Genomic DNA, 19608 nt, shown 5'->3' with positions numbered 1-19608 from the left:
GAATCCGACCTTTTCTGAGAAATTGTTATTTTATACCGGCTACATAGACAACATTTTTGTCCTATGGGCGGGTAACAGTAATGAATTCAATGCAATAATGAATTAATTTAACCATATGGATGAAACAATAAAGTTTACATTTAGCTGTGACAGCTTCTCTATAAATGATTTAGATGTAAAGATTTGCAGAAGTGACTCAGGGCTGGTTACCAGTCTCTTTACCAAGGCCTCTGACAGAAATATTCTGTTACATGCCAACAGTTACCATCCCCCAACCATGAAAAAAGGGCTTCCCTTTTCACAATTCCTTAGAATAAGGAGAATTGTGAGCAATGATGGTGAAGCTAGGTTACAAATGGATCTAATGCTCAACAAATTCTTAGCTAGGGGTTATCCCTTAGAAAAAGTGGAGGTAGCAAGTAATAGGGCTCTAAGGATTATGAGAAGTGACAGCCTCGTTTGGTTTCTCTTTCTTTTTTAAGCTATCTTTCCTCTAATCACCGAATACTGGAATGTTAGTTCGGTGGTAAGAAGAACCTCAAAGTAATTCTGTTACGTTGATACAATCAGACAAAAGTATTCCATCTTTAAAAAATTTACGCATTTTATCCTGTTTTAAAAGGGGCAAGAATTTAAGAGATCGATTGGTAAAAAATGACGTGACTGATAAACTGGGACAATCTCAACATTTTCTTTCCAAAGTGCCTGGCTCATATCGTTGCACAGGCTGCATGACATGCCGACACCTTGATACTGGTGCATTTTTTACTTATCCTCATTACGGAACAAACTCCCATTAAAACATATATTGACTTGTACCAGCAAATTTGTAATCTTCATAATCAAGTGCCCTTGCTTATGTAGGTAAAACTATTTGCCCCTTCAAAGAGAGAGCTGCACAACACAAATCTTTGATCAGGTTAGCGCTGGAGGGGAAATTAAGTGACCAGCCCATTGCCAGGCATTTTGTAGCAGCTAGACATAGCCTGGTGACTCTAAAATATATACAGTATTTTAACCAATCATGTGCCACCATCTTTTCGAGGTGGAGACAGGGCCAAAAACCTATTGCTTCTGGAGGCTTACTGGATTTATCATTTAAATACTGTGTCCCCGAGGGGTTTAAATGAGTAATTAAATTTGTCCTGGTTTTTATAGAATTCATCATTAATGAATAACTTCTAATGCCTTTTTATTAAAGAATAACTTCCAATGTTACAAACTATAGTTTTAGGACTTTAGAGTGATCAGTAACATGATCTTCTTATACTTTATTGAATAGAATTAGATGAACTTATTTTTGTACTGGGCAGTTTTCTCTATTAATTCCATTTATTCTGTGGGATTGTGACTAGCTCTCTGTGTGTTTAGAATACAATATGTTCATGGTTTTATACCATCAGTTGCATCGTAATTGGGGGGGTTAATCCTCTAATTTGATACAATTAGTCTGTTCTATTGACCTGGTATGTGATTAAGATGCCTAGTATGTTTATTGTATCTGTATTGCGATGGTGATGAGTTCATTCACTTATGTTTTAAGCCTGTGGTCATCTGACCCGCCGAACGACGTATGACATCATGCTGAATGCCGCCGGAAAAGGGAGGGGATGCCCGCCTGGGGCCACTCGCAATCAGGGGGTGTTTGAAGCATTTAAGGTAAAATTTTGTATTGATATGTTGGCTTGACGAAAGATTCTATTTCCCCTATGTATCAAGAATGAGTGATAACATTCATTTTAAGTTCCTCAGGTCATTAAAATACATTATGACACCTCATAGCTACTCTGCACCTTTTTGTTTCCTGCAGGTATATTAGCATTCTCAGTGATGGACTGCATGAATACAGGCTGGAGCTTCTGGGGAGAGCTGGTAAATCTATATTAATCTAAATGTTACTAGCTGTTAGCCTACCAGGCTGCAAGCGCTGGTGCTTGGATCAATTTTGGTGGTTGTGGTGGATTACTTTATTTTTCATTATTCTACATCAGTGGCGGAACTGTGGGAGACAATGGAGTCAGCTCCCACTGGGCACCAGCCCTGAAGGGGGCACCTCCGTTACGTTACGCTCCTCCATTGTCCCCAGTCCCATGTCCTCCTGCTAGCAGTGCTATGACAGGTACCGCTGAGCTGAGTGCCGATCATGAATCTGCCAGCCCAGGCAGATTCATGAATCTGCAGTACCAGGGCCAGCAGCTGTGCTTCCAGAATTTGCTTTCTGCTGTGGAAAGCAAACTGGAAACTCCTGGCTCCTGTGTCCCCTCCCATAGTCTCCGCTGCCTGTCAATTACCTCCCCCTGCCTCTGTGGATGTACATTGAGTCCCCCGCAGGAGCAGTGAGAACAGGGCACCTCTCCTACTGCCGCCTGTGCAGTGTGCACCAGCAGCAGGAATAAGAACATGACGCCAGCCTGCTAAAGAGCAGTGGTTCGTGGTGTCAGCGATCTGTCAGCGGCCAGGCCCCGGCGGCCGGCGCAGTCTCCCTGCTGCTGCCCTGGACTTAGCACTCAGCAGTCAGGATACACCTCTTACTTCTCCCCAGAGCAGTGGGTCACTGGCCAGGACCCGGAAGCTGCATAGAGGACTTCTTCCCAGTGAGTCCCTTCTCACTACTCCCCCTGCTTCCCACTACTCCTATCCTGCCCCCTGCTTCCCACTACTCCTCCTATTCTGCCCCCTGCTTCCCACTACTCTTGCCATCCTGTCCCCTGCTTCTCACTACTTCTCCTATCCTGCCCCCTGCTTCCCACTACTCCTCCTATCCTGCCCCCAGATTCCCACTACTCCTCCTATCCTGCCCCCTGATTCCCACTACTCCTATCCTGCCCCCTGATTCCCACTACTCCTCCTATCCTGCCCCCTGATTCCCACTACTCCTCCTATCCTGCCCCCTGATTCCCACTACTCCTCCTATCCTGCCCCAATTCCCACTACTCCTCCTATCCTGCCCTCTGATTCCACTACTCCTCCCATCCTGCCCCCTGCTTCCCACTACTCCTATTCTGCTCCCTGCTTCTCACTACTCCTCCTATCCTGCCCCCTGATTCTCACTACTCCTCTCATCCTGCCCCTTGCTTCCCACTACTCCTCCTATACTGCCCCCTGATTCCCACTACTCCTCCTATACTGCCCCCTGATTTCCACTACTCCTCCTATACTGCCCCCTGATTCCCACTACTCCTCCTATACTGCCCCCTGATTCCCACTACTCCTCTCATCCTGCCCCTTGCTTCCCACTACTCCTCCTATACTGCCCCCTGCTTCTCACTACTCCTCCTATACTGCCCCCTGATTCCCACTACTCCTCTCATCCTGCCCCTTGCTTCCCACTACTCCTCCTATCCTGCCCCCTGTTTCCCGCTTCTACTACTCCCATTCTGCCCCCAGCAGCCTCCGAGTGTATGGAGCTTGTGCACCAAGCGCTGGCTCTGTTGGGGGGTAATAGGCTAACCAACCCTGCCCCCTGGCCCACACTAACCACTACCCCCACCCACAGAACATACCTGTAACTCATCCTACCCCAGGCCCCCTATATATACAGTACCCCCCCAGCTCAGGGACATACAGTACCCACCCCCTCCCTGGCCCCAGAGATGTGCACTGACTACCACACCCCCAGCCCCGGTCACATACACTATCCACCCTACGACACCCCCACCCTACCTCCCCTCGGCCCTCTAGACACAGCCCCCCCAACCCAGGGATATACATTATCCACTCTATCCAGGCCAATTTGCTTGTTTTATTTTTTTTCCTGTGGGGTCCAATGTCTTTTATATTTTCCTCCGGTGTCTAAAGTGCTTTTTTTATTTTCTGTTGGTGTTTGTTTGTTTTCTTCTGTGGGGGCCAATATGTTTGTTTTCTGTAGGGGCCAGTGTGTTGTATAGATTTCTGTGTGAGCTAATGAGTTTATTTTTTCTGTGGGGACTAATGTATGTGCTTTTTTTTCTTTGGGGGCCAAAGTGTTTTTTCCTGCGGGGGCCAATGTGTTTGTTTTTTTCTTGTACAATGTTTTTCATCTGTGAATGTGGTTGAGCTGCACCGTGCATGCTTCGTGCAGCACTGCAGTACAGATACAGTACAGATGCAGTACAGATACAGTACAGATGCAGTACAGATACAGGCACATGCAGTTGGCTAAGCAGACGCAGATGTAATGTAGTATGGGTGTGTTGATGACGTTGCTTGTGTACAGTATAGAGACACTAAATTGCTCACATTGGAGGCCTTACTCAGATGGGCGATAAATAATGCACCTAGCATAGGGCTGGTGAAAGTTTTAATGGTCCGAGCGATGGTAGCGAAGTTACGTCACTGTTCTACATGCCAATCATCATTCATGTTTTTCCTTTTTAGGGGCTTTTCACCCTTATAATAATGCATCTTAAAATGTGTTTTAGCAGTTTTAGGATCATAGCTCTTAATTTGCTCTTATATTTAATCAGTCTCATTTTGATTTTATATTTTTTTTTACCTATATAATCAGATCCACATTGTCATTTTAAAAGCTAAAAAAATATTTATGTTGTTATATGTATATAATGAAGTGTATGTAGAGAGGATGGCCTGTTTCAAAATTTCATCTGCAAATTATACGGTATCCTTAATTGTGAAACCCATGAATTAAAATACTAATTTGTTATGTGTGCTAATAAAACATTTGTTATTCTCTATAATATGGTATTAGATTACATGTAATTATCTTAATCTATGTTACTGTTTCTTAACATCCTGTAATTACATGCATTCTAATGTGCTTCGGTCGTCTCCTAACCTTTACTAGGACTCGATCATAGAGGGAAGTTCATAACAACTATTAGAAGTGAATATTACTTTATGTGGATTGAGTAAACATTAAGAAAGATATTTTATTAGGGCTTACTTTACAATAACTTTTATTTTTGTATCTCATATTGGACCTGATTCTGATAGAGCAAGTATATGTGTCCCTGTACAAACCGTGGTGCAATGCAAGGGGAACAAATACATACTTTTTGTATGCATGGTAAATACTGGCTGCTGTTGCATGTAGACAGCTTTATTTTTACACTGCAATTTAGATTTGAGCCAGGACACCCTTCTCAATTCTAAGACTAGGTACACATCAGAACAATGTACAAAAGATGCGATGGTCGTTCCAATTTCCCCTCATCTCCAATACAGAGCACACACACTATACAATCCACAAACGCCAGCACGATATATCATGTCGGAGCATTGTATCCAATGACTCTTTTCTCCTGTTCCTGTACACACTATGCAGTCACCATGTAGGTCACTGGCAGTTCAAGTGATGTCTTCAGAAGAAAGATTGGACCAATATATCTTGTGGTCTTCCGGTTGGGCGTACACACTACGCGATGTGCACCTCATCGTTCATGACATCCTCCTATCTAACGTGCAGCATATGAGATGTGAAGATGCGATGAATGATGCACATGAACGTGTGACTGAGCGTACACACTATGTGAAAGAGATGCTGTTACAATTTGCCTCAAAACAAAATATCGTCCAATATATTGCCTAAGTGCAGCATGGTTTTGCCATAGTGCACAATAACTTGTTCTCTCTCACAATGGGGGAGATGTATTAAAAGCCGAAGTGGTATAGGCGCACATTATGTGCACTGATACCGCTTCTCCCCGTGTATTAATGGGGGACTGGGTGTTAATTGCCTGGGACACTACGCACCTCTGTCATTATTGGCACTGCTATCTACAAGACAGCAGCGTCGATGGGCAGGGCAATGTATGAGCGGTCAGTTCATCTGACCGTTCCACCAGCTGCAGCTATCAATATCAACAGCTGCAGGTGACATTGCCTTATCACCACAGCAGGGACAGCACTGTCCCTGCTGCGGTGGCTGCCGGCTCCAGGTCTGAATGCAGGTTCTCACGATGCTTGCGAGATCCCGCACATGCTCAGTGGAGCCGGCTGGGAGTGAGACACAGCACATAAGAACTAGGCTGATGCACTGTGCGCTCTAGTGGGGATCGCCGGAGGGGGAGTTTTCACTCTCCCGCTCTGGCCGATGAAATGTGAATACATCTCATCGTTAGTGTTATAGCGGCACGATAAGTGTCGCTATCATACATCTCCCCCTTTATTCCCAAATCAGAATCATTGTTCTATGTACCTGTTTCAATGCAAAAATAAAGAAAAAAAAATATGTATTATAATGCAATTTAATAAAATAGCTTAATAGAATTAAAAAGCAGCAGGCCGAGGAACTCTATAATTGAACATCATTAAATTTATTTTATCTGCCAATAAGTATTTCGCCATTTTGTAATATAAGATCTTAACTTTATATGAATGAATTAGTAGTTGTTACATGTGCCGCTGCGGCTCTCTGCCTGATTGGCTCTCAGTCGCTATGCTAGCTACCTGGACTCTGGCTGCTACGCACCTGTTGGTAGTCTCGTTACCTGACCTCAGCCTGAGTGGCCAATCACAGAAGACCTCTCCTTTCAATAGGGATTCAAGTCAGTTCCTGCCTGCCGGTGATATTACTAAGTTTTTGTACCTATTGGATGTTCACGTGGTTGCTGCACGCTGTGCAGGTCCTCGCTCCCTAACCTTGTTACTGTGTCCAGTATCCTCAGTGTCCTGTCACTGCCAGTCTTAAGCTGGCCACACACTAGACCAATTTACATCTAACCATCCAACTAGTTGATTAGTTGGAATGAAAACCTGGTAAGGGATGAAAGCAAATGACAATCAGAAATTTGCTCCCAAACGCCTGAAAATGGACTAAAAACTGTTGTTTGAACAAATTGTTTTGATCAAACATTTAACAAACTTGTCTGATGACCATTTTCATCTTTTTTCTGGCATTTAGGAGCAAATTGCTGATCATCATTTACTGCCATATCTTACCAGATTTTCATTCCAACCAATCAACTAGTTGGATTAAAGTTGGTCTAGTGTGTGGCCAGCTTAACTCCTGTGTCCTGCTGGATTCTGCCCTGTTCCCGTATCCATCCTAGCTCTGTGTCTTGCCTAAACCCTCCAGCTTACCTTCTGTGTCTCCTCCAGTTTGTGTCTAGTCCCAGCGTATACCTGCATCTGCCTGCCAGTTCAACTATTGTATATAAATATTGGTTCTGCTACAAATTCCAACCTGCATCTGCCTGCCAGTTCAACCATTTCAAGTACTGATTCTGTTACAAGCTCCAACCTGCATTCACCTGTCGGTTCAACTATATCCAGTACTGGTTCTGTTGCAAACTCCCACCTGCATCCTGAGTAGCTGGTCTGCCACAATCAAATCCATTTCCAGCATTGCAGGTTTCACAGTATTCCCACCTGCATCCTGAGTAGCTGGCCTGCCATGATCAAATCCATTTCCAGCATTGCAGGTTCTACAGCATTCCCACCAGCATCCCAAGTAGCTGGCCTGCCATAAACAGATCCATATCCAACATTACAGGTTCAACACAATTCACCAGACTGTGTCTGTATATTGCAACTCTGTAGTTTCCCTGATCATCTAGCAAGTCTCCCAGTTGCAGACTCTAGTACTCACCTGCACCTGTTTGCTCCTGCAATTAACTCTTGCTTTGCCTGCAGCTAAACTCCAGGTTAACTCTTTCTTAACAGTAGTAGATTAAAATGAAATATAAAATACACTTATTTATATTTGTAAAATAATTGCTACCAAAATGCCTTCTTTTCTGAGTGCCCCTGATGGTCCTGCACACCCTATGCATCCCTAGTGCACAGATGGCAATAGATTTAAAAAAAAAAAAAAAATGGATACATCTTTCCATTAACATGCATATAAGTGTCTGGTATGTGTATATAAAGTTACACAGCCATCATGTGTCTGATTTATACCTCTTTTACACCAGAGCAAAATCCTGGGTCTACCCGGGTCACAGCTCAGTGTAAAAGGGTCCCTGAAAAATAACCCAGGTCGCTACTAGGGTTGGACCCGGGTAATGGTGTAGTGTAAACAGTGCAACCCGGGTTATCCAACCTGGGACATACCTAAAATGAGCTGATTGGTGGTTGTTCACCTCCCACTTTTTGTGACCTCACAGGTTTAGCAGGGCAGACCTGAGTTCAGTGTGAACAGGGCTGACCTGGGAGTAACCCAGATCGAAGGTGCAGTGTAAATGGGGTCTGACCTGGGTTGGAACCATCTCCAAAACCCAGGTCAGACACAGGTTTTTGGAGGAAAAGACATATAATATTCCACATAATAACATATGAGCAAATGGGTCACTAGAAATGCATAGAGGGCCTGATTCAGAGCCGAACGCTCTGACCAGAGCGCTCGCTCTGAATCAGTGCCCTCCTCCATGAAAATGGAGCGTCCTCCTGGATGCTCGCATAGCTGTGGGTGACCACCCACAGCATATGCGAGTGTCCATGATGATGGTCGCGATGGTCTTGACCATCGGGCTAGCGACGGAGACCCTGCGGTAGGGTCTTGCTGCCGCAAGCCCTGGAGTGATTTTGGCTCTCCCACTAGTGATGTCAGTGGGGCCGGGTTCAGACGGTAGGCGTTCCCAAGGGAACGCCTCCATCTGGCAGGCACGCCCCCGGCACGCCCACCAAAGGGGGCGTGCTGTCAATCAACATCGACAGCATGCCCCCTTTGGCGCGAGACCCGGAGCGATGGAGAGCCCGTCGCTCGCCGGGTCTCGCGCATGCGCACGACGGAGCTCCCTCCATCGTGCGCATGCGCAGTGGGGGAACATCGACCCGCTTGCGAGCGTCCTGCGCTCGCGAGCGTGTCTGAATGGCCCCCAGAGGACACGGCCAGGTATAATATGTACAATATTAGGAAAATTGTTTATGTAAATGTATAACAATATCTATATTGTTTTTATGGCAGATTTAGTGATAAATATTTCTGTTGAGTTTTTTGTAAGATATTTTCTGTAATTAAAAATTAAATTTTTGTAGCTCGTTAAAATATAAAAATGATAATAAATTATTGGCAACTTGTGCTAGAAAGCAAAGTGATGTCCCTCATCCCAATAATTATTTCTTGTGATCACTCATTTAGTACATCCCATCACATTTTATCTGTGGCTAACAACCTGAATGATTTATAAGTGGCGTCACTAGGGGAGTGCAGGGGGTGCGTGCCACACCAGACGACACCATCCCAGGGGGTGATACCAAAATAGCACAGCTGCTCTGCTATGGTGTCACTGAGTGGTGAGCAGCAGTGATGGATGATGCGCCCAGTGTAGGTTTTTGGAAAATAGAGGGAACCCTGTGCATTTTATTCCCCCCAATTTTTCAATGCCATCCCAGGCTGAGAGGTCCAGGTCTTATGGATTTAGGAGGGCCCCAGACATTTTTTTTTTCTTTTAACTATTTCACTGCTCCTAGCCTGGCTGCTCTGACAGGCATCTCAGCCATCAGCTTTCAGTAGGGTCTGAGCCGCCGGACAGCTTTTAGCAGTGACTGTTTTATTTTACTATGACAGACGTCATTTTGACCTTGTCAATATTTTAGTTGTCGGTGTTTTGACTGTCGACACACTAACTGTGATTACACTTTGTACATTTAAACCCTGTTGATATTTTGATTGTCGACATTTATGTATTCACTGTCGACATTTTGACTATCTACATTTTAACTGTTGACTTTATGACCCTGTCAATCTTATGTCAATGTCAACTTTTTTGCGGATTACATTTTGACCATGTCAAAATTTGTCAGTTGACATTTTGATAGTCCCATTGCAATATTTCCCAGCAGTTTGTCAGTGAGCTAACACTATTCAGTTACTGTCCTGCAGTGTACATTCATTGTACTTCAGCATCATGTAAGATGTGTCTGTCACTACTCTAGAGCAGTGGTTCTCAAACTCGGTCCTCAGGACCCCACACAGTTCACTTTTTGCAGATCACCCAGCAGGTGCACAGGTGTATTCATTAGTCACTGACATTTTTTAAAAGATCCACAGGTGCAGCTAACAGTTTCACTAGTAATTATGTGAAGAGACCTGCAAAACATGCACTGTTTGGGGTCCTGAGGACCGAGTTTGAGAACCTGTGCTCTAGAGAAATTGGCCTCCTGTGATAGAACAGGCTTTGCTGGCTGAGATTCCGGCAGCACAAACTGAGGAGGTCTGAGATATGTTTTCCTCATATGATGGCACAAGACTGGTAGAACTGATTATAGGAACGATAGATTAATACAGACTGTATAGAAGCTGGAACTGGACACGAGCTGATCTGAAGAATAGAACTTTAATGATAACAAGAATGGTTAGCAGAAATAGTGGTATAGGCACAGAACCAGTCCCAATAATACGTAGTAGCAGTACTGAGTAATATTCCACTATATACTGTAGATGCTTGAAATGGTCCTTGAATGATTCTTTGAGACTGACGACTGTGTGCAGAAGCACTGGGTTGGGCTCAGGTAAAAGACAGAATTAGCAAGAGTTCTTGGAGCCAGGTGCTGAGCTATGCTCAGTAATTAACAAAAGTCCTTGGAGCACGGTGCTGAGCAATGCTCAGTAAATGGCAAAAGTTCTTGGAAGCTGGTTAAAGTGTACTGAGTCAGGAACAAATGTAGATCCGGCAGGAGTCAAAAGGAAACCTTTAGGAGATGTTGCACAGACACTGACTGAGAGTTCAGGAAGGGTTTATATACCCAGTGCATGCTGCTGCTAGGCCATACACTAACAGCTGATCCCAGAAGTGAATAGGATTGGTACTTGCAAGATCACATGATCAAACCAAGATGGCTGCGCCCATGGACAGGAGAAGCCCTCGTGGATACAGCGGAGCAGCGCTATAGCAGGTGAACGAGAACCACTGGGTAGTGGGACTGGACGCTAGGCTCTGTGGTAGTGTTAAACTGTTCCATGTGACAGACACTGCTCACAGCTGGGGGGAGAGTGGGCAAGCAGGAGAGTGTGTCGGAATCTGGATAGGTGGAGCGCAGCTGACCAGGACTTCTGTTGCAGCCTGACAGCCCGGGTCCTGACAGTGTCTTGTTTTATGCCCACTATGGAATGAATATACCTGTGCAGTATATGTGTAATGCAGGTAAAAAGCCAAGAACATAAATAAGTTATAGCAACTCATATTATAATTTACTTGTATCATTTACTTGACAACCATTGTGTTTATCTTTCAGAAGAGAAATTATCCATCAGTTACACAAATTCCTTGTGCTATTAAATAGCCGTGAATTTAAGAATTTGTCTGGTAATGGGTATTACCCTATGTAGGCGCTACTTAAAATAAATAGAAATGCTATGGTGAAATCAATTATACAAATGACATCTGTGTCAAAATAGACATATAAAATACATTTATTAATAAGACCGTTTGAATTTAAAATAAAATATTAACATGTATTACCAGTCCAATTGCAGAGGTAGTAGGTTGATAAAGCAGGAAACTGTCTCTGCCGTGGATAGATAATTATATACAAAAGAGGTAAAATTGCTAAAGTAGTGATATAATACACTATACATAAAAGGTGCAAAACAAGTGATATGTGGAGCAGTCACTTTTAGGCAATATGATGTCAGAGCCCAGCCCCGCCCTCTAAAGTGGCCAGCTGCATCTTCTCTCCGGGCATATAAAAAGTCAGCTAGGACAGGGGCAGAACTATGAGAGACAATGGAGGCGCCTGCCGCCGGGCTCCAGCACTGAAGGGTCACCTCCATTGTCCACAATATATATACCACACTTAGGGCTATAACCCGGAGTGTACCGTCACGACCGTCCAATTCATGGCACCTCTTCCCGGCACCTGAGAAGCCACCATACACTAGTAGAGAGCTCTGTGTCAGACCATCAGCTGCCGCCTCAGTCTATCTATAGCCTATATCTATACTCATTGGTGATGCTGCTCCTCAGCAGCTTCTTTTGTCAGTGTGACACGTCCCGCGCCCCCTCACCCACAACGCTCTGTCTCACTCCTCCATGGCTTGCCTATATCATACTTGCCTACCCTCCCGATTTGGTCGGAAGCCTCCCGAAAATCGGGTGCCGCTCCCGACCTCACGGGAAGGCAGGCAATTCTCCTGGCTACCGCTCACCACTCCTATCCCCCCGCTATAACCCCTGTAACCCCCGCAGCGGTGGGGGCCAGTGACGCGAACCGCATCATTTTGGCCCCACCCCCTGCTGCACAATGCCTATTTTATTGGCATTGTGTAGCGGGAGCGAGGCCAAACTGACGCGATCGCATGACTCCGCCCCCGCCACGCCCACAAGTGACGTCACCCGACCAGCCACTCCCCCTTGTCTCGGCCACGCCCACCCCGTCCTGCCGATCTGGCTGCTCCCTCCCGGAAGGAGCAGCCAGAATGTCGGCAGGTATGGCCTATATTCTGTGTGCAGCTGCGGGTGTATCTGCTTTCAAAATGCTACAATACAGTGTCAGCGGCTGTGATGGGGGGGCACCAAATTATAACTTTCCTCTGGGCGTCTGGGATGAACTTACGCCACTGAGCAAGGATGCATATAAATTGTGTTAAATTGCAATACACTTAATGGGTGACTTCTATGAAATTACTTAGTAAAATATACCATAGATAGGATCAATTAAAAGTTTGCAAACTAGGAAATCATGTATTACATATGGCTGCAAACCTAATTGTTAAAATTCTGATTAAAAAAAAAATCAAGGAAAGTCTGTGTTACTGACAACTCTAGCACTGTACAAAGATACTCACACTGGCTTCTCTTTGGATGACAGCATGGAGTTGGTTGCACATACAAAGGGAATGCAGTCAGGAAGCCGTCGGCCGCAATGCTGAGCGCCGGCTTCCCGACTGTCAAATCCTAGCAAGGTACTAATAGCAGGCGTCGAAATCCAGAACGAACGAAGGTTAGCTGGGCGCGGACAGCCACAGGGGGGGGGGGGGGTTAGGTTTTACAGCCCCCAGGGGAACTTAGGGTTAGGCACCCCCATGGTAGGGTTAGAATTAGGCTAGGGGATGGGGAGGTTAGGGTTAGGCACCCCCTGGGAGACTTAGGTTTAGGCTGCAGGTACGGGGGTGGTTAGGTTTAGGCACTAGGGGGGAGGTTAGGGTTAGGCATCCCTAAAGTAGGGTTAGGGGGTAGAATAGGGTTAGTTATACTTGCCTTTTTAGCTGTCGGGATCTTCACCCCCTGCCGGGCTTCCGCTGTTGGGATTTGCGGCTGGCTGTATTACATACTGATTCCATACACAGTAACACTGCTGGGACAGATCCCAGCAGTGTAAACTTGCATTACTACTATTAGCAATGAAAAATACAGGCTTGTAACTTCTCAGGGACAGATGCTTATCAGAGAAGCTGTCTGGCTAGGGGGTCATTAATAAATTGTCCCGAAACCAGTTCCAAAATATATTTATATGTAAACCTTTTATAAAATAATAACAATAATAATCCGTAAAAATTTAAATTTACCAACATCCGTAGCATGTGTACCACATTAATGCCAGGGGTACTTGCACCCAACAAGATATACTTACACCCAACAAAGTCATATCCACAGGAAAAGTTTTTTTTAACACTTGATAATGAAAAAAAGCATTTGCTGTAAAGTTAGATTTAAAAAATAATAATAATACAGCAATTATACGGATAAAAGCAGCAAAACATTAATTCTACAATCACAATTCATATAATAAAGGCACAATAAGAGATTAAAGTATCCTCTTCAGAGGCTAATCTGCAATCAGAAGCAACTAGTTAGTATTGGGAACTGCTATCCTCATTGTCAATGTGTATGCACCCCAAGTGATACAACTATTTGTTGGAAATATGGGTGTACCCCCTCATCCCTACACACAAACACCTGCAGTGGGGGGATCAACGATGCTATTTGTGCTGAATTGGTGTTATCATGACCTTGCCACCTGCTTTATAATGCCGATAATCTATGCATTGTGTAGCAGGGAGGGACCATGATGACATAATCATGCAATCATGCTTCAGCTTCGCCCCCAATGCCACATAATGTACACACCACGCCCCCCCCCTGCTGTGCTGACATCTCAGAGGGGGCACCCAGAATGTTGGCAAGCATGCATGAGATACAACGTGCTCACTGTTATACACATTGGTTGGATGGAGCTGAGCTTGAGCAGAGTGGGGTGTCATACAGCTCACCAGTTGCAGGTAATCTCTAAGGTCTCAAGGAGCTCCAGTAAGTGAAAGACTTGGATCTCCCACTGTGGCGCTCTAACACAGTGAACAAGATGGCGCCATGCATGCGCAGTAGTAGCCTCAGCAGCCTTCTTAGTACAGGGAACAAAGCCTCCCTGGATGAGTAATCTGGAGTCTGCGTAGTCTCAATCTTCAACACTACTGACTGGCGTACATGCACCCTTGTGGAGGTTTGCCTTATCCGTAGTAACATGAAAATGCCCTTTCTGTACCTGTTAACGATACTGGATCAGAACCTCTATACACACCTTCCTATACCTTCTAATGTCCTGCCTATACCTTCTAAGGATGATGCTAATTTGCGTACGCAGTCACACCATAAATAAAGACTTAGACGTGGAGTCTGTGGTTCCAAAGCACAAGTGATATTCAGGTAAAAGTTCAGACAGTTACATGCAATTGATCAAGACACAATTTTGGCGCAAAAGGAAATTATACAGACCCAAGTACAGTATACATACGCAGGCGCTTCCGGACCCAGAGATAGGCATCAGCAAGAGACCCCTCGTCATTCAGCACGAAGACCCAGAATCAGCGTTCGTGCACTCATATTTATACCCCCCCAGAATAAACAGGACAAAAGGGTAGTCTGTTGCTGATATCATTGGTTCTCAGGGGTGAAGCATCTGTTACAGCATATTTAACAGGCTGGTTCAAACAGACTCTCCCTGCCTCTAACAGCTGGGGGTCTTCCTCTTCACGCCTTCGGCAGCATCCTAACAGTTGTTTCTAAAATATACATTTTGTTGCTTGTAGGATCTGCGATCCATAACTCGGGAATGCATGATGAGATCTCCCCACCGATAACACCGGAATACTGTGAAAAGAGTACGCATCAGTACAACTCCAAACACGACTGGTTTAGCATGTATAATACCTTAGTTATCAAATATCTTTATTTCTCAGCATTTAAACTAACTGAACCTACTTAAATCATACACTTTAGCGCTTATTGAACCTTATGTGTGAATATGTAATGTGTGAGTATCCAGGGTTTGATACAAGGACGCTACTTAACTTGGGGAAGATGCGTGCGTATAAAGCTAATAAAACAGCGGTTTCATACAAAGTCCTATGCATTCGCTAATATGCGACTAGTTAACAGCGCTATTGTGTGTATTAATGTGTGTATGAGAGATGGTGAAAGGTGCAAATGCATGGTGCTATTAGTATTATCGCTACATGTACTAAAATGTGAGTTTACCTAAAATGGCGCTTAGGCGGCCATTCGCAAAATGGCGTCTTGCGATCTCATTTTCAAGATGGAGTCTTGTGGCCATTCGCAAGATGGCATCGCTGCGATTTAAATTTTAAACTGAACTTGTCTTAGCCAATTTTTCAGTTTCGACACTGGACCACATTTGACCTCCTATTGCCTTTTCCTGTTCTTCCACCCCAAAACATAAGGAAGTGCAAGTGTAAGATGAGACCAAGTCTGCATACGGACATAGGGCCTGATTCAGAGCCGGACGCTCTTTAAGAGCGCTCGCTGTGAATCAAGGCTTTTTTTTTTGTTGCAGCCTCCTGGCCACTTGCTAAGCTGTAGGTGACCACCCACAGCTTTTGCGAGCGGCCAGGTGAGGGTTGCAATGGTCGCGACCATCGGGGCTTGCGACAAGTAGGGTCTCATCCATCGCAAGCCCCAGAGAGCTTCCTGCTCTAACAGAGCAGGAAGCTCTCCACTGACATCACTGGTGATGTCAGTGGTGCCTCCCACAAATGGCAGGCGTTCCGTCGTTTGTGTAGCCACCCCCCTCCCCGCCTACAAAACGGAGCGAGCTGTCTATCAACATCCACAGCCGCCCCTTTTGTAGTGAGTCCCGGAGCAAGAGAATTTCTCTCTCGTTCCGGGGCTTGCACATGCGCGCCGCTTGCACAGTACCCCACCATCGACCCGCTTGTGAGCGCTATGCGCTCGCGAGCGGATCTGAATCAGGCCCGTAGTCGTGCACCTTATTGTGGACAAGAGTATAAATTTGCATATTAGTACAAATGGGGGTACGTCCAACTCAGCATTATAAAGAAAAGGGGAACTCTGTCTAAGAAAATACTCTGATTATGACTGTGATAAACTTATAATGGAAATATAATTCTACTAAGGATCTTGTCTCCTGGTAATAAAATGTGTCAATACCTAATTTGCCTATGAAAATATGACAACTGATACTCAAACTGTTTTCAATAATTGGTTGTTTATCATATATCTTCTTTCTCCCCAGGTCACGAATAAGCTCTTCCTGATATGGACATAGAGTTTGCTGCTTCTGCAGCCTTCCAGTGTTCTTTACTGACCTCTGTCAAAACAAACTAGTCATTGTGTGTCAGGGCTTGTGCCAAGTCATCAGCTATAGCCTACTGTGATTTGCTTCCAGTCTCCGCGCCATGCAGTACCTTCAGGTTACCTCAGCCATGGCCACTGCCTGTGACATTGCCAACTTCTCATATGTACACAATGTGGTGGCTGCTGATCAACATGAAAAGGCCTTCATTTATTTCCGAGGGTTTAGCTTGCTGGGATATACCATAGGATTAGGGTTGTGTGTGGTCAGCACATGGTGTCAATTGGTAATTTCTCCTACTTTTACCTGAACATTATTTCCTTGGAAAGTGCATCAATGGTTTTCATCATTTCCATTTGCCCATGCCCAGCAAGGATCAGCATGTACAAATGACCACATCAAACACAGACACATTAATCCTGTGCACAGCTGTTGTAAGATGGTGGCCAAGTTCTTCAAGCATCAGTAGCTGGACATTTGTGAGTGCTATTCTTGCAGCATCATTACCTGATCCTTATTGTGGGAACTTGCGACAGCTGGATACTACTAAGTGATTGACTCTTCCCAAATGCTCTGGGATGTGTTGGAACATTCGGACAATGGCCCTCATTCAGAGCCGTACGCTCTGAGCAGAGCGCACGCTCTGAATGAGGGCCGGCCTCCATGAAAATGGAGCGTCCTTCTGGACGCTCGTATAGCTGTGGGTCACCACCCACAGGCTATACGAGCGTGCATTTTGATGGCCGCTATGGTCGAGACCATCGCGACCATCGAAATTGCGAGCCGGAGCCTGCGGTTGAGGTTTTCAACCGCAAGCTCCAGAGTGATTTTGGCTCTATCAGAGCCAAAATCACTCCCACTGACATCACTAGTGATGTCAGTGGGCCGGCTTCTGACGGGAGGCGTTCCCGTGGGAACGCCCCCGTCAGAGAGGCACGCCCCCGGCACGCCTACCAAAGGGGGCGTGCTGTCAATCAACATTGACAGCACGCCCCCTTTGATCGGACACAACGAGCGAAGGACTTTCCTTCACTCGTCGCGTCTGGCGCATGCGCACGACGGAGCTCCCTCCGTCGTGCGCATGCTCAGTCCAGAACATCGACCCACTTGCGAGTGGACAGCCGCTCGCGAGTGGGTCTGAATCAGGCCCAATGTCTATGTGCTTAATGGGGGTGTGGAAGCTGCTGTAGCTATGCTAGGTATGACATAAGTTACAGAGTGTGGGTAACTAATTATATATCTCAATCACACTAATCTCTGACCCTGTACACTAACTAGGGAGGGCAAGGTCCTAGGAAAATATCCCTTAGTCATTGTAGCTTTTCAAATTAATCTGTCTGGCTAAACAAAAAAAAGTGTGGGGGGGGGGGGTGCAGCAAACAAAGCCATAGGAACACCTCGTACAGGTCTTCACAATTATTTTGTCACGCTTGTGTTTGTTTGTGGAACCGGGGTCGGGTAGATGTCTGTTTGAGAAGTGGGAGGCGTATAAGGAAAGCTGGCAGTTCTGAAGAGACCTCTTAACATGTGAATAGATGCTTCCCTGACCGGGAATCAAGCCCAGGTCTTGGCAGAGTGATGCCGGATCGTAACCAGGCTGAACTGGGTTGTTACTTGATAATAATAAAAGCACTCTTCTTAGTCCTGGACAGTTGAGTGGCAGATATTGGCAGAAGTATTTACCAGGCTTGAACTGGGTTTTCTCTGTAGTCTGGGAGCACTCTAATGATGACAGGAGTGGACACAGACCGAACACAATATTGGATGATAGTTGTGGGATAATCAGGAACAGAACCAGAAAACAGGAACAGGCTGTAACTACCTGTACAGCCAGAGGAATGGTAGGCACAGGTACGGAAATGATGCAGGAGTCTGTACATATATCAGGAACAAAACTACACAGTCAGGTCTTAGATAGATGCAAAGGGAGCACAGATTAGCTTCAGTCAGGTGATTTAGTGGAGAGTCAGAGATAAAGCAGAAGTGAGGCAATGCTGAATCAAAGCTGGGAGACCAAAGGTTAAGTACACTGCAATGGTTTCAGGATTCCTTGTAACAGAGTGGAGGTACAGGTGAACCACATAGACGGTAGTTAGACTCACAACAGGCAAAGTCACAGGGTTCAGACCCGTTCGCAAGCAGCCGCTAGCTCGTTCCTGGCCGATGTTATGCAATTGCGTATGCATCGCAGTGCGCAAACTAGTCCGAGCGATCGGGAAGCAGTCGCTCGCCCAGCAGAGACAGCCCAGCTGAATGAGTGACAGGTCAAGCCATTTGTGGTTGGTAACAGGGGCAGGCCACTGGAAACAGGGAAGTAGAGGAGCGAACGCAGGCGTGCCTGAGCATTTTAACGCCGTTTCAGAGGCATGCATAATTAACAGGCAGCATCATAGTACATGTCACCTGGTTGAATTATACACTGAAGTGCTCACAGTGCTTGCGGTAGGCTACAGTCAACCGCAAGCGCTGTGGTCAGTTCCGATGGAACCCAATGTACCGATGGTTGTATATACTTCCTGGAGATGACGTTCGCTAGTGGTCAGCTAAAGACAGGCTGGTCAGCGTCTGCATACACAAAGTGATCGCACGTCAAGACACAGTGGGCGTGCTTATGCCTTGCCGTGCGATCGCCTGCCTTGATGTCACTTAGCTGAATTTGCATACGCTGGGAGCGAGCGGCCGCATCTAGCGACCGGGTCTGAATCAGGCCCACAGTCTCTAACAATGCTGAAATCTTGCAAACTAATAGATAGTTGGCTCTGCAGTCTGGAGGTGAAGTAAAGATATTGGTAATCTGAGTTCTGGAACAAATATTGCAGTTGCTAGGAAAGGCACTAATTAGGAATAGTCACAAAGTTCAAGAGTAGCTTCACCCAGTAAGGACTGGGTTAAACAGCAGCAGTACAGCAGGATAGCAGAACTGCACTGCTCAGGATACTTACTACTTTAAGGAAAATAGTTCAGGGGCTCATTGGAGCATAGACTCACCAGGAACTGAGCTTAGACATTGTACTGGCGATTTGCTAGAGCCAGCGGATAGAACTTATACCCCTGGGTTAGCTGTGAGAGACTGAGCAGGAATCAGGCGGTTCTGGGACGCTCAGTCTGGCTTAGGATTGGATGGACTGTGGTCAGGTGATCAGAACATGTTCCAGCAGTACTCCAGGCTATGCTCTGATG

The 19608-nt window shown here is 45.6% G+C and overlaps 1 protein-coding gene across 5 annotated transcripts in view; it reads right to left on the bottom strand.

The window, feature by feature from the left end:
* Positions 1 to 7296, bottom strand: part of LOC148479237 (uncharacterized) — a 69581-nt gene extending 62285 nt beyond the window's left edge. Inside the window, exon 1 of one of the 5 annotated variants that reach the window (XM_088454733.1) lies at positions 7238 to 7296. The gene's annotated coding sequence lies outside the window, so the exon portion shown is untranslated. Of the gene's footprint in view, positions 1 to 6409; positions 6468 to 6526; positions 6612 to 7020; positions 7058 to 7237 lie in introns of those variants that run through there. The other 4 variants (XM_088454734.1, XM_088454730.1, XM_088454731.1 and 1 more) reach the window with 4 other exon arrangements.
* Between the last annotated feature and the right edge of the window lie 12312 nt (positions 7297 to 19608).

Source organism: Taudactylus pleione, unplaced genomic scaffold, assembly GCF_031769625.1.
Source record: "Taudactylus pleione unplaced genomic scaffold, aTauple2 ptg000628l, whole genome shotgun sequence".
NCBI lineage: Eukaryota > Metazoa > Chordata > Amphibia > Anura > Myobatrachidae > Taudactylus > Taudactylus pleione.
This window is presented reverse-complemented; position numbering and strand designations above follow the sequence as displayed.